The sequence below is a fragment of the Echinops telfairi genome, unplaced genomic scaffold, assembly GCF_000313985.2.
Source record: "Echinops telfairi isolate 266 unplaced genomic scaffold, ASM31398v2 ScPeMD7_655;HRSCAF=1070, whole genome shotgun sequence".
In the NCBI taxonomy this organism is placed as follows: Eukaryota; Metazoa; Chordata; class Mammalia; order Afrosoricida; family Tenrecidae; genus Echinops; species Echinops telfairi.
The window spans coordinates 22,053,582-22,069,584 of record NW_022104553.1 but is presented as its reverse complement, the minus strand read 5'-3'; the positions used below and the strand labels follow the sequence as shown (position 1 = coordinate 22,069,584).

General features: G+C 43.5%; 1 pseudogene; it reads right to left on the bottom strand.

Moving 5' to 3' along the window:
• The window catches only part of LOC105979341, a 25,324-nt pseudogene extending 12,747 nt beyond the window's left edge, over positions 1 to 12,577 (bottom strand).
• Between the last annotated feature and the right edge of the window lie 3,426 nt (positions 12,578 to 16,003).

Genomic DNA, 16,003 nt, shown 5'->3' with positions numbered 1-16,003 from the left:
GAGGGAGGGAGGGAAAAAATGAGGAGCTGATACCAAGGGCTCAAGTAGAAAGAAAGTATTTGAGAATTATGATGTCATCAAATGTACAAATGTGCTTGACACAATGGTTGCATGTATGCATTGTGATAAGAGTTGTACAAACCCCCAACAAAATAATTAAAAAAGAAAATACTATGGCTTGAGTCAGGTGGCTTTGACCTTATTGACTTATGACCTTAGTCATGTCTTTTCAACTCTTTTAAAGGGGTCACATGTCAGCCGAGTTTGTAAGGTAGAACTGGGTTCATGATAGTGGGGGGAGGAAGCGTGAAAGAACTAGAGCAATGTTGTGTTTTGTCAGTGCTATACTGACGAATATATGTACACAAACTTATATCCCTATAGTTATATATTAATATACTTACATATATACATGCCTATATTTATACCTCTATAAATGTCTTTTGCCTCCCAGTTCTTTCCGCTATTTCCTTTTGCTCTCCTCCTGTCCCACTATCATGTTCGACCTTCATTCAGCTCTCAATAATTCCTCGGTTACATCGCAATTGATCAAACAAACCCCAATAGGCATTCTACACCCTCCTTGCAATCAATTTTAGATCTCTTGTTGTTCCCTTGACCCTGGATTTGTTGGCTGTCACATTTCTTTTTTATGTTCTTTGGGGGTTTGGGGAACAAAAGGAAGTCTGCAGGGTCAAGATCAGGGCTGTTAAAGGGGATGAATAAAGTTTCCCAATGAATTCTCACAGGATAGCCCTTTCTGACAATGCACAGATGCATGATGGAAAATACTTCCTTAGCATACTTTCCCCGTCTTTTTGCCAGCAATAGTAGTTTTCCATCTTCTAAAAAATTTCTTCATAAGTAACCAGCAGGGCCACACAGAAGGAATGTTAAATCCGGGTGCTGTGTAGCACTGATGAAAGGTACAACTATCCTCCAATTCCTTAATATTTCCTCCCCTTACTATTATGGTTCTTGTTTTACCTCATTAATCTTGTTAGACATGACTATGTTCATTTGTATAATTAAGATTGCTTGATGCATAAAAGCCAAGATTGATTACCCCTCAGAAACGGTAATGGGAGTAATGATTCCCTGAGGGTATGGGAAGAGAGGGGTGGGGGAAGTGGGGGAAGGGAAAGCAGATAGCACTGGTGACTGTATAATCCCACTCGAGGGGAACAAACAACAGAATTGTAGGTGAACGAATATATTGGATGGTGTAAGACACGGGAAACAATAATAATAATATGTAGCCCAACGAGGGGAGGGAGGGGATAAAGGGGAGCTGATATCAAGAAGTTAAAGAAGAAAGAAAATGTTTTGAAATTGATGGTAGCAGCAATGGTACAATTATGCTTGATCTAATTGAATTATGAATTGTTACATCTGTAAGAGCTCCCAATAAAATGATTCAAATCAAAACAAAACCAAGAAACTTCATCATAAGCTCCAATTCTGTTGACCTTTAAGAAAAGCTATCAATATAACACATTTGGAGTCTGAACAAACAGCTGCCATAACTTTCTGAACTGACTCCTTTGCCTTGAATTTAGCGAAATCCATTGAGAGACAAATTTTGATTATACTTTTTAATAAAGGCACTCTAACGAGACTAAGGCAAATATACCCCTGAGAGAACTTGTCTGAAGTCATCACAGAACAGAGACATGTTTAACAAGTTTTGCTTGGGGGGGGGAGGGGAATATAGGTATGAACTGGAAACCCTAGTAGCAATACTCTTTTTACTTACCCTCATATTTGAACTCTACTTCAAAGAAACCAACATTGTAATAATTCTTGTACTCAGAATTGGGTGTTCAACACTGCATATTTTGTTTAATGCTTTTCCCCCTATATATATGTAATGTTAAAACACACACACACACACACACACACTACACTCACAGAACTGGCAATAATTTAAAAATTGCATCATATCAAGGGTTGTACAGAAAGTGGACCAAATGGAATTTTCATTCATAATTGATCTAATAGGAAAATTATTTATCATGTAAAATTAAACACTTAATGCAAGGGTAGATACTTGACCCAGCAATTACCTATATATGTATGCTAGAGATATATATGCTATATTTATTCATATATATATATTTACATACATACATATATGATAGAGATCTCTGGCACATATTCACTATAAGATATGTAGACACCTAGGCTACAGCTAGAAGAATGCGAGCCCTATTGTGTCAGGTGGGAGTGGGGGAAAGGAGAGAGCATTATAGAGAATGAAATCAGGTGGGGTTTGCTTCTCTGGGAAGTCTCTTCTGACTATCTTAAGCTGAATTAATGACTCTCTCCTCTGTCACACCCCACCACTCCTACAACATTTATCATAAGTTGATCACTGCCTGATTCAGTTTCTAATTCATTTCCTCTCCTCTTTTCCAAAGCTGAAAATTCAATGAAGGCAAGGACTCTGGTCTAATTCATTTGGCCCAATTCTCTGTGGTACATAAAGGCTATTTTCTAATCGGTGATGAGTGCTTTTGGAATGAATGCCTAAAGAATATAAAGTAAGAATAAGCACATGGCCCGGCTTTAGTAATGCGGGTTCTACTGGGGTTTAAGTATATTAGAATGACAGGAACATTTAAAGTGTGGAGTCAACAGTTAAGAACAGGGCATTCAGATAGCAGAGGGACTTTCAAGGTTTCCCCTATGGATATGGTCTTATAGACCAGCTTGTTATCTGAGGCATGCATGTGGAACCGTGGATGTTTTCCATCTCTGTGGCGATTTTCTGAAGTGGATACTTAGGCATCTACAACCAGACGTCTAGGGTTAGAAGAGGGCTCTAAGCAGGCCAATATATGATGGGTGAGTCTATTATCCCTGTTTTTAGCTGCACAGAGGAATAAACATTTGCACGTGCACCTGAGGTTAAGAGGTGTGAACGTGGGTCTTTCAATCATTTTGAAGGGCTGGTCGTCTGGGGATTTATAATTGTCTTATTAGATGGGATTCTTCAAGTTAAGGAACCGGCCTTACTTCTCACTGCAGCTATTTCTGGAGACTATGGCCCAGAAGCTGGTGACAGAGAAGACTACTGGTGTGGCAACTATTATACTGCCAAGGTGCAGCAGAGGCACAATCAAGGCATCAAGGACACAGTTGTTGGATGGTGCCACGTATGATGAGAAGGAGGCAACGATGCCAAGGCCTATGCCCATGGTATATAAGACTTGTTTCAGTGCTAGGAAGCAGATAGTCTTGTATTGTGCACTTGGTACCTAAAAGAGAGAAGAGAAGTTTAAGGGAAGCGATACATGATGGAGAAAACATACTGTATATACTCGTGTACAAGTCGAGTTTTTCAGCACATTAAAAAAATCATTTTATTGGGGGCTCATACAACTCTTATCACCATCCATCCATCCATCCATCCATCCATCCATCCATCCATCCATCCATCGTGTCAAGCACATTTGTACATTTGTTGCCATCATCATTCTCAAAACATTTGCTTTCTACTTGAGCCCTTGATATCAGCTCCTCATCTCCCCCACCTTCAGCACATTTTTAATGCGGTTTTTGTGGTAAAATTAGGTGCCTTGGCTAATATTCAGGTTGGCTTATACTCGAGTATATACGGTAGCCAATACAGTTGTAGAGTGGGAGAGGCAAAGAGAGAAAATGTGAAAGGAGACCTTAACAATAGGCATCTATTGGGTCGTCTCCCCCCCCCCCTGCCCCACAGGCTGATAGAGTAGGAAGATATCACTCACCTTGAAAACCATCAAATGGGGAAAGAGAAACGAAAAACCTTCCATGAGTGGAAACCGGATGAATAAACACAACAAGATGAGACAAATAATCAGTATGGAGATACACAGTGCCTGAATCGAGAGTGGTATATATCAGTAGTCATCCAACAACAGGGGTCAAGAGTCAGCAGTCAGCAAACGTTTTTTAAACAAAAATAGAAGTTAAAAGATCATTTTCAGGAGGGTTCAAAGATTAGTGGAGTGAAAGGCAGGGAAAGGGAGACAGAAGGAAATCCACAAGAAAGAGAATCAGGTGATGAAAAAAGTATCTGAGAATATCAAGAAGGGTGCAAGCAAAGGCTCACCTTCCCAATGTACTTGAGCCCATTGATCATAATCACACCAATAATACACCAGGTCACAAGAAGGGACAGGTTTATATTGGGGATTACTAGCTCATCGTTGTCAATTTCATCAGGAACCTTCAGAATGGTCCGGTACCAGAAATATTTGGAGGGTGTTGTCCGTGCGCACTCAGCATCTGTGGGGACCTGGTCATGATCACAACTGCTAGACAAGGGGATCCCTCCCTCCCGTCTTCTTGAGTCCCTTCACTCCCTCCCTCCCTCCTCTTTCCACCTCCCATTTCTTCTTCCTCCTACTAGCTCCCTCTTCCTTGTCCCTCCAGCCTCCCTCCCCTTCCTCCCAATTCCCTTCCACCTCTCCGTGTTCTCCTCCTCCTATTTCCCTCCTCACCAAAGTCGCTGGAGTTCTTCACTAAGGGACATTTCTCCCACGGGAGAGGAAACTGGAAGGATTGGCTCAAATAGAGGAGACACCAGCAGTTGAATATATTGATCAAGGCGCTCTGGATGATGCACACCTGGGGGTCAAGAGGAGGTTGCTAGGGAGGAATAATGGGGTGTGAGAAAAGGATGGGATGTGGCCAAGAATAGGGGAGCAAAAATAATGGACCCATGGGAGAGAGGATTCGTCTGACTCATTCCAGGAGAAGTGATTAGGAGGGGGGTTGGGTATAACTGGGCAGTCTGGGCGGCTCAGAGGTCCTCACCAGGAAGCTGGTATAACCCAAACCAGTCATCCAGGGGCTGGCAAGCTTCCATACACCGAGGCTGCCCTGACGCTGCTTCTGGCCAGATGCCATTTCCATGAGGAGGAGAGGGACTCCAATGAAGAACAGCAGGGAGATGTAGATGATGACATAAACGCCTGTGTCGGAGCGTCAAGGAGGGGCTCTGAGAATCCTTGGGCCTTTCTGAGCCTGGACTCTCAGGAGTCCAGGACCAACATGTTCCCTAACAATGACCTCTCTCTCAGGGCCACAGACATCAGAGCTCAAACGATATCTAAACATCTCTCACTAGGCTATCATATCCAGTGCCCTGGTATCTAACACCTGATATCCCTGGTCCCAGAAAACTCCATTCCAAAATAGCATGTACCTCTCCCCTCTCACCATCTGAAGTGCTCATGCACCTGCCTCCTATTTTGCCCAGAGCACAAAGTCTCCAGCCTCATCAGATCTTCTGAGTTGGAAACCTAGAAAGGTCTCTAGCCTGCTATCCCCCTCTGGGGCCCACGAGTACTGGCCCCAGGCATTCATACCTCCATTGAGGAGCCACATCCAGGGAACGTTCCACAAGTGGAATGGATTCAGAGAACAGCTCATCTGGGCCAGGAAGTACTCAATCTTGTTGGACCAGAGTGGAGAGGTAAGTTCCTTGGGCTGCTGCTTCATCACCTGCGCATGTTGAACTGGGCTTTCCTGCTCCGTTACTGCCACCGACTCTAACTCGGACTCAGAGGGTGGTTTCTTGAATAGGCTGCTCCTGTTCTGAAGTTCCAAAGCCTGGGCCTCCCAGGCCTGCACCTTTTCATCCAAGTTCTCTGAAGCCACGGATGTTTCAGACCACGCCCCTGGACCCCGAAGTCCCCAAGTATGAATTTCGGAGACATTCCTAGAAGGTTGTTTCTCACTGATGGAATATGCTGAAGTGAGAGATTCTGTCATCTGAGGCAGCTCCAGCTTTTTAAAGGGAGGAGTGGTCTTTCAGGATAGACCTTAAGGATTAAAAAAAAAAAAAAAGTATCATTTAGAGGCAAAGAAAGACTGAGTTCCACAAAATCATCCCAATTTCCTTAAAGAAAAACTTTCCATGTCCTCTCCTATCACCCCTGAAATTCATATGCAGAAAAATCTCTCGGCAAAAGTTCTCAGTTTCAGAAAGGCTTTAATTCAAAGGGCAGGGGTAGAAACAGACAAAGCTTATTAACAAAGATCAGGAATTCTACTTCCTGAGAGCAATGAGGAAGAGTCCCTAAAGAAGGAGTGACCGTTTATAGTGGGTCTTTGAATCAAAGGAGCTAATTTTATCCCAAGTGGGCCTGAAAACCTTGACGAGGTTGTTCTCCTTCTCTTCTCATTGGTTTTCCATCTGCATAGCAATCAGGTCTCTGTTCAAGGGTTGCCTTACCTGAAACACCTGCTTTGCCCACATGTCTAACATGACGTTCTTCCCATCATGCCTCCATTTCTTCTGCTTCACAGCATGTCTCACTCTGTGACCTTGTCATCTATCGGTTTTTCATCACTTCGTTGCCACCTTCCTCCCACTGGTCTACACTCAGCAAGAAGGCCCTCTATGGCCTATCTAGGACACTCTCCTCTCTGCTTTCTGTGTTCCCACCATGTCGACCCTTGGTTGGATCCTCAAGTTACAGGGGAAAGCAGGCTGTTATTATATATGGCAAGAAAAGGCCATGCAAAGATAGATGTCTTAAAACCCCCAGACAAAACTAACATGTATGATATTTTAATGCAAACAATGCATGCGCGGTGTGTTTTTTTGCAAACCCGGAACCTCCTTCTCATAGTAGTTCTGTGTGGGGTATGCATATGATAGGGATGTGCATGTCATTCATGTGGGTGCTTTAATCGTCTGCAAAACGCTGTGACGCTTTCTTTCTACTACAACATGCACCATTTTAATGAAATGCAAGGCTGAAAGTAAATAAATGTGTAGATGATAGGACTATTTGTATTTTTATATCCACTCTGCTTTTTAAATTGGTTCTGCAAACCGTCTTAAAAACACCACATGGCCAGTTAGCAGGGAAGCAGTGAAACCCACATGGAGGAAGCACACCAACCTGTGTGATCATGAGGTGTTGACAGGATCAGGTATCAAAAGATCCAAAACAATTATATCAATTCAAATGAGGTGGGGTCGGAGTGGAGACTCAAAGCCCATCTGTAGACAAGTGGACATCCCCTCACAGAAGGGCCACAAGGAAGGGACAATTCAACCAGAGTGCAGTATATAGTGTCAATGGAACACACAGCAGTCTTCCAGTTCCTCAGTGCTCCCCCCCCATGCACACTATCATGACCCAGTTCTACCTTACAAATCTGGTAGACTGGAATACGTACATTGGTACAGATAAGAGCTCTTGACACACAGAATCCAGGACAGATAAACCCCTCAGGAACAGTATTGGGAGTAGTGATACCATGGGGGTGGGGGAAGAAGGGGGAGAAAGAGGAAACTGATCACAAGGTTGGATATATAACACATACACCCCCAACAGGGATGAATAGTAGAAATGTGGATGAAGGGAGACAACGGATGGTGTAAGATACAAAATAACAATAATAATCTATAACTGATCAAGGGCTCACGAGGATGGGAGTGTGAGGGAGAGGGGGGGGGGAAGAGGAGCTGATACCAAGGGCTCAAGTAGAAAGAAAATGTTTTGGAAATAATGATGGCAACAGATGTACAAGTGTGCTTGAGACAATTGAATGATGGATTGTTATAAGATCTGTGAGAGCCCCCCCAATAAAATGATTTAAAATACATACCATGTGTCTTACAGTCATAAGAAAAGTATGTGCCTAATAGTAAAAATAGAAAGGTAATACAGGCTAGAGGTCAGAATGAAAGGATTCCCACAGGCTGAATCTGGGATCATGATAGCATCAAGGTAAATAATAATAGTAACAGATGAGAACCCATAGAAGAGAATAAGAACTCATTAATTCATGGTGATCTAAACAAGCAAAGGGAAAGATCTCCCTTATCCCAAAATGAAAACAAACATGCAAAGCAACAGGGAAAGAGAATGTCCTAAGAAACCAGCAGGAATAAACGATTCAAGCAAAAAAACAAACAATACAGTAGTTGCTTTCATGAGAAGGTGAGAGTTTGGGATGGAATGTGGGTCATTACAGTGTGAATGTATTTCCCCACAAGACTCGTAATGATGACAAGTGGAAAAGCAGTAGTTAGGGAGCTAGATCAGGGACAAGGGGTTTGTCTCTCCCAAGCCTGCAAAGACCCCCACAAAGGAGGTTGGGAAGAACTCAGGTGACCAGTAGACACCTATGAAGACCCTAACTGAGCATGTTCCAATTCAAGCCCCCGAGCCAGGTGGGAGGTACACCTGGGTGGCCCAAACTAGCCCAGGCCCATGACATCATCCAAGTGGGCTTAAAACAGCCAATGGGGTCATCCAATACCTTCAACGGGGCCTCCCCCAGCCAGGGGGTGGGCCAGGATTAAGGCAGGAAGCAGCTCTGGACCTTCCTCATACTTTCCCTCCCCAGCGCTTTCTCGGGCCCTAGTCCTCTTGTCCTTTCTCCCGCGACCCCTCAGCCCCTGGGATCCCTCCCCCAGTTCCACATGTGGGGGTGCGCTGTACCACAAGGTTGCTCGTGACCAGTTGTGAGCCCCAGAGCTGCTTCTGCACAGCTCCGCACGCTTCCCTGAAATCGAGTGTAGACTGTAAAACCTGAAGACCCCCATCCTTCATAAACACCCACGTGGATTGCAAAACCGGCTTCCGTGTGAATTCTTTCCCATGCAAAGACAAGAACCGAGGTATTACCCACTCGAGAAACCTGACCTTATACCTTGACATTATATGAATCTATCTTCATCAAATTTCGAAACTGTGACCAGACTCACTTAACATCACTTATATGGTATATGTGTGTCCAAGAGGGATAGTCAGAATCAGAGAAACCCAAAGCTCGGTGGTGGGAGTGGGAGGCCTGCTTCAAGCAACGCCAGAGCTGGGGGGCTGGGTTTCTGGTGTAGTCCGGAGCTGAGAGCTTTGTGCGAACTCATTTGTAAACACAATCGGAATATTCCCTAAAGCAACTCGGCTGATAACACGGACAACTGGATCTTGGGTTCAAAAGAAGGAGTTTTTGTTTTGTTTGGGGCGGGGGTGGGGTGGGGGGAATAGATTCTCTCAAGGGGCGGCGTCTGGCACTTAGAAAGGTCCTGGGGGTCCTTGTCCTATGCTGGGAGCACTGAGGGGACCCTCCCAGTGAACCCTGACCCCGCCCCCCCATTCCCAATTAGCTGCCCTTCAGCGATCCAAGAAAGGTCTGATCTTCTCCCCTCACCTCCTCCCCTGGAATGGGTGCCCAGGTCCCCCACGATGTGGACACAGCTGTCCCTAAGCGGCTGAAGAGGCGTCCTCGCTCCTGTCCATCCCCCCCCCACCCCCCCGCAGATGGGCCCCTGCTTTCCCCCAACGACAGGAGCCCAGGGCCGCGTCCCTGGGAAGCTGGGTGGGCAGGGTGGTGTGAACTTAGACTGGGACTCTGAAGGCGAGGCAGCCCGTTGCCTGGGTCCTCAGGCAAAAATGAACAAATAAATAATCTGAAGGCCGAAGCGGCTCCTCAGGCCTGGATGGACTAGGGACTAGGAGAGGGGGGCGCCCCCCACATCCGTTAGCCCTTTGGGGCTCGTTGCACCCACCGAGTCACCAACACGCTGGAGTCGAGGCCGGCGTTCTTCCGTCTACTCAGTCCGTCGGAATTAGCGGTCGAGAAGCCTCGGCCTGAAGCCTCCTCTCGCCTTCGAAGACTTACCACCAGGCCGACTCGAGGAAGGCTACCTCCCTCCGACCCCGCCTTTCCCGCCGTTTCTCTGCGCACGCGCAGCCACGCCCCTCGAGCGCCCTCTACTGACCAAACCGGCGAATCCACCAACCACCGCCGCCCGCCCCGCCCCCTGGGCGGCGCCCCACTGCGCCTGCTGCGCATGCGCCTCTTCTCAATGGCAACCTCGTGGCAGTCCGCGAGGTGGTCCAGAGGAGCCCCCTCAAAGCCTCCCCTGACGCCATTGAAACGAGCCGCTTGTGATGAGGCTGCTCCCAAGCTCAAGTTGAAGTCTTAAAAGAGCTGGTTCCCTGAGTCCACAGAGAACGCAGATGGCACCCGAGGAGAAGTCCCAAGGGCGCGGGAAGAGGGTGGGAGCAGGGCGTCACTCAGACTGACCCACCATTTGCCAGTCGGTTTGTCATACAGTCGTGGCGACTGCGTTGCTGTGATGCTAGAAGCTATGTCATTGGTATTTCAAACGCCAACAGGGTCGCCCAGAGCTTCCGCGGAGCTTCCAGAAGAAGAACAGACTACGAAGGAGAAATCGGCTGCCCACTACCGAGAAAACAGCCTCTGAAAACCTCACAGATAGAACGGACACAATGTCAAATACTCAAGACCCACTGAATCGGAGAAGAACGTTGTCAGAGCCAGAGCCAGAGGACGGGCCCCTCAGGTCGGAAGGCATTCGAAATGTGACCGAAGAGGAGCTAGCTGTCTTCACACAGAGTCGACCATGGTGATGTGGATGGAGTCAAGCCTTTGGACTCTCCATTCGCTGATGGGGCACAAGGCAAAATGACAAGAAAGAGCTGCAAACATCCATTAATAATCAGAAGTTGAAATAGACGAAGTATGACTCTGAGAAAATTAGAAGGAGTCTAAGATGAAATGGAACACATAAAGGTTGATATCTAGGTGTTAGTGAGCGTACATGGACCAATAGTGGCCATTTTGCATAAGAAAGTCATATGGTTTCCTAATGCCAAGAGTGACACCATCTAGAGGAGTAGGGTTGCACTGATTGTCCCCAGGGACATTTCAAGGTCTAGCTTGAAGTATAATGCTATCTGTGATAGAATTATTATCTATCTGCCTTCAAGGAAATCCACTCAGTGCAACTATTATTCAAATCGATGCACCAACTACTAAAAGCTAGTGATGCACAAAGTGAAGAATTCTATCAATGTCTTCAGTCAGAAATTGACAAAACATGCAGTCAAGAGGCATCGATAATCATTGGTGATTGGAATGCAAAAATTGGAAACCGAGGAGAGCAGCAGTTGGAAAATATAGTTTTGTGATAGAAATGAAGCTGGAGTTTGCCTGACAGAACTTTGCAAGACCAATGATTTGTTCATAGCAAATATCTTTTTTCAACAACAAAAATGGTGACTATGCATGTGAACTTCTTCGATGGAATCCACAGAAATCAAACTGAATGCATCTGTGGGAAGACACGATGACACAGCTTATCAGGAGCTACAACCAGACCAGGGCGGACTGCGAAACAGACCATCAATTGCTCATATGTAAGTTCAGGTTGAAGCTGAAGAAATTAAAACAAGTCCACAAGAGCCAAACTATGACAGAAGACCTGATGAGCTGTGATAGGACATCAAAAATATCATTCAAGAAAGCCAAAGATCTTCAGAAAGAAAAGAAAAGATCAAAGTAGATGTCAGCAGAGACCCTGAAACATGTTCTTTATCATAGAGTAGCTAAGGTACATGGAAGAAATGATGGCGTCAGAGAGCTGAAGAGAAGATTTCAAAGGGCAGCTCAAGAAGACAAAGTAAATTATCATAGTGAAATGTGTACATCCCTGGCTTAGAAATCCCATACACAAGAACACACTCAGCCTATCTTTTTGAAAAAAATATAAAGCTAGTTATTGACCACTGTTCATCTGTATTTAAAACAATGCGAACAATATTGGATTAACATTCTGATTACTGCAAAGTTAGTTTTCCTGGCGTTCGTGGAACTAGAGTAACCTAAATACTTATTAAGATTGAGCCTACATGGAAAGAATGGGTTGGGGTGAAAAAACACACCAAGCTGAGCTTACAAGGTTCTTTTCTGATTAATGAAGCAACTACCGAAACCTTTATTTGTTCAAAGTAACCAGTGCTTTGAATGCACCAACAACAAAATCGCCCCAATAACTCCCCTCAGACTACTTCAAGACAAACATATCAAATTTGATTCTCATTAGAATGTAGTTATTATTCACGCGAATTAAAATCAAACAACAAAATCTCAACACCCCAATTTTACACATAGGTAACTATCTATAAAAAACAACGCAAACAATGATTGAGCTTCATCTTCTGGACAAGAATGCCAAGTTAGTCTCTCTTCATAAACAACAATTTCAATGTGGGAGCATTTCATGTCGGCCTCTTTTGCCAGCACCAAGCCTGCCTCATTGGAGTCGTTCCATTGCATGAGAAATAGCCATTCCCCACTGCTGTCTGTGGCCCCGAAGGTTCATTCAGGAGCAAGACCTCTGGCAAGGCCCCTTGGTTTGTCAGTAACCTCTCTTCTGTTTTTTTTTTTTTTTCTTTTCTTCTTCTTTTTAAATCATTTTATTGGGGCTCATGCAACACTTCTGTTTTTTTCTTCCTTGATTTACTCTCATCAGATTCACTACCAGATCAATGCTTTCTCTTTGTACCATCTTTTACTTTATCAGCTTTCCCAGAATTGAGGAATGCTTCCACTCATTCTGGACAATCTAAATTGTCTTCAGGTTTCCAAGTATTACCAGCACCTGTAAATGCCTTTCATTTCAGGAAATATTCCACCTTGCCATTCACAGTACTTTTTCTACCACACATATCTCAGGTTTCGTCTCTTCAATTTTTTTGACTCTTTCCATTCCTTTCTCTCTCCTTTACAATGTAGTTTTATGGGAGGTCATTTTTTTATTATTGCAGCCTTGAAGAGCTATTATGTTTGGGGATTGGTGCCTGTTGGTTCTCGTAGGGGAGGGTGAGAGAGAGGGGAACAGGGATGGTCAGCCTATCTTAAACTGAAAGGACTAAAAAAACTTCAAGCTTCAGATTGCAATATTGAAAGATTCTATGGGCAAAATATTGAATGATGCAGGCAGCATTAAAAGAAGATGGGAAAACTACACAGAGTTACCAAAAAGAACTGGTCAACATTACACGATTTCAAGAGGTAGCAAGCATATGAGCAAGAATTCATGGTACTGAGGAAGTGATTCAAGCTGCACGGAAAGCATTAGCTGAAAACAAGGCTCCAGGAATTGAAGGAATACAAACTGTAATGTTTCAACAAGCAGATGAAGCAATTGGATTGCTCACTTGTCTATGCCAAGAAATGTGGAATATAGCTACTTGGCCACCTGACTGGAAGACAGTAATATTTGTACCCATTTCAAAGAAAGGTGACCCAAGAGAATGCTCAAATTATAGAACAATATCATTGAGACCACATGCAAGGAAACTTTTGCTGATGATCATCCAACAGTGATTGCAGCAGTGCAATGACAGGGAGCTGCCAAAGGTTCAGGCCAGACTCAGGATGTGGAACAAGATGTCATTTGCTGGTGTCAGATGGGTCTTGGCTGAGAGCAGAAAGCATCAGAAAGAAAGATGTTTACTGTGCATCACTGACTATGCCAAAACATTGGATGGTGTAGATCATAACAAACTATGGATAGCATTGGGAATCCCGGAATACTTCATTGTGCTCATGCAGAACTTGTACATGTATCAAGGGACAGTTGCACAAAGAGAACAAGGGCATACTCTGTGGTTTAAACATCAGGAAAGGTATTCATTAGGGTTTTACCTCTCACATTTATTCACTATGTATGCTGAGCAATTAATCAGAGAAGCTGGGCTATTTGAAGAAGAATGCAGTATCAGAATTGGAGGAAGGTTTTATTAACAACCTGTGATAGGCAGATGACACAACCTTGCTTGGCTGAAAGGGAGGACAACTTGAAGCACTTACTTGATCAAGGGTTGCAGCCTCCAGTATGGATCGCAACTCGATGCAACTCGATGTAAAGAAAATCCAAATCGTCACAACTGAACCAGTAGGTGACATCATGATAAGCAGAGAAAAGATTGAAGTTGTCAAGGATTTCATCTTGCTCTCAGCCAAGAGAACAAATGATGCGTTGCATTCCGTAACTCGGCTGCACAAGAACTCTTTTGAGTGTTGAAAAGCAGGGAAGTCACTTTGAAGAGTAAGGTTCGCCTGACCCAAGCCATGGTATTCTCAGTCTTGTCACATGCATGCAAGATTTGGACACTCAATGAGGAAGACCAAGGAAGAATTGATGGGTTGGAATTATGGTGCTGGTGGAGAATATTGAAAGTACGATGGACTGCTAAAAGAACAGACAATTTTGCCTCAGAAGTAATATGGTCAGAATATTCCTTAGAGGCAAGGATGGTGAGACTTCATTTCATGTGACTTTCTAGTTGTGCTCTCGCTATTTGAGGGTAGTGAATTAAAATCTTCTACTATTATTGTAGAATTATCTATTTCTTCAATGCTTCAAGAGTATGATGAATGTATTTTGATGCTCATTCATTGTATGGATAGGTTTGTGGTTATAGCCTTTTGTATAATTTGCTCTTTGATTATTACATAATGCCTTTCTTTGTCTCTTATGCTTCATTCTGCCTGAAAGTTTATTTCTCATAAATTAATATTGCCACTCTGCTGTTCCTGATTGCTATTATCTTGATACATTCTTTGCCCACCTTTGATCTTTAGTTTGTTTTTGTCTTTGTTTGGCTGTTGTAGGCAGCATATCCTGTTTTCTTATCCATTCTGCTTTGTGTCTGCTGATGGACACCTTTAATTCACTTTCATTCAGTGTAATTATTAATAGGAATAAATTTGTTGTCATTTTGTTGGGTATGTATTCTTTGTGGTATTGCTTGTTTCTTTATTCCATAAAAATTTTTTCAAGGAAAGAGAGATTTATTTTTAAAAATAAAACAAGGGAATCCAACCTCTGAACCAAATCAAGTAATATTGCACACCAGGCTATGTCTTATCAATAGTCCCTCTAGCTCCCTTCTTGTACCATCCAGATAATATTTTTAACAACTATTTTGAAAATGTAAATATTAAAGAAACACACATTCAAGATGAAGGGAATCTCACATGATATCCCTTATTCTATGTCCTCTTCTGAATCTGGCCTATCTAGCACAGTGCTTCTCAACCTGAGAGTCGGGACCCCTTTTGGGGTCGAATGACCCTTTCACAGGGGTCACCCCATTCATAACAGTAGCAAAATTACAGTTATGAAGTAGCAACGAAAATAATTTTATGGTGGGGTGGTCACCACAACATGAGGAACTGTATGAAAGGGTCGCGTCATTAGGAAGGTTGAGAACCACCTAGCAGTTCCCTGTCAATGTGCTGCTGCAACTGCTGTTGGATGATCTTCAGTAAAATTTTACTTGCATGTAATATCAGTGATATTGTTCTACAGTTTTGAGCATTTTGTTGCGTACCTTTCTCTGGAATGGGTACAAATATGGATCTCTTCTGGTCAGTTGGTCAAGCTACTGTCTTATAAATTCCTAGTATAGAAAGAATGAGTGCTTCCAGTGCTTTATCAGTTTGTTGACACATCTCAATTGATATTCTATCAAACCCTGGAGACCTGTTTTGGGATAAAGGTTTCAATGCAGTTTGGACTTCTTCCTTCAGTAACATTGGTTCTTTTTCATGTGCTACCTCCTGAAATGGTGGAATATGGAATAGTTGTTTTGGGTACAGTGACTATGTGTAGTCTGTCTTCTTCTGAGTCTTCCTGCATCATTCAATATTTTGACCATAGAATCTTCCAATAGTGCAACTCAAGGCTTGACTTTTTTTTCTTGAGTTCTTTCAATTAAGATATGCTAAGCCTGTTCTTCCATTTTGTTTTTCTAATTCTAGGTCTCTGCATATTTCATTATAACATTTGGCTTTGTCTTCTTGAGCTGCCCTTTGAAAGTTTCTGTTCCATTCTTTGACTTCCTCGTTTCTTCCATGTGCCTTCTCTACTCTACAATTAAGAACAAGTTTCAGAGTCTCCTCCAACATCCACTTTGATCTTGACCTGCTTTTCTGTCTTTTTAATGACCTTTTCTTGTCTTTATGAATGATATTCTTTTTTTGCGTGCATCTTTTAAAAAAATCACTTTATTGGGGTCATACAACTCATCACAATCCACACATACATCAATTGTGTAAAGCACACTTACACATTCGTTGCCCTCGTCATTCTCAAAACTCTCTTTCCACTTGGGTTCCTGGAATCAGCTCCTCATTTTCCCTTTTCCCCTCCCCACCCCTCCACGCT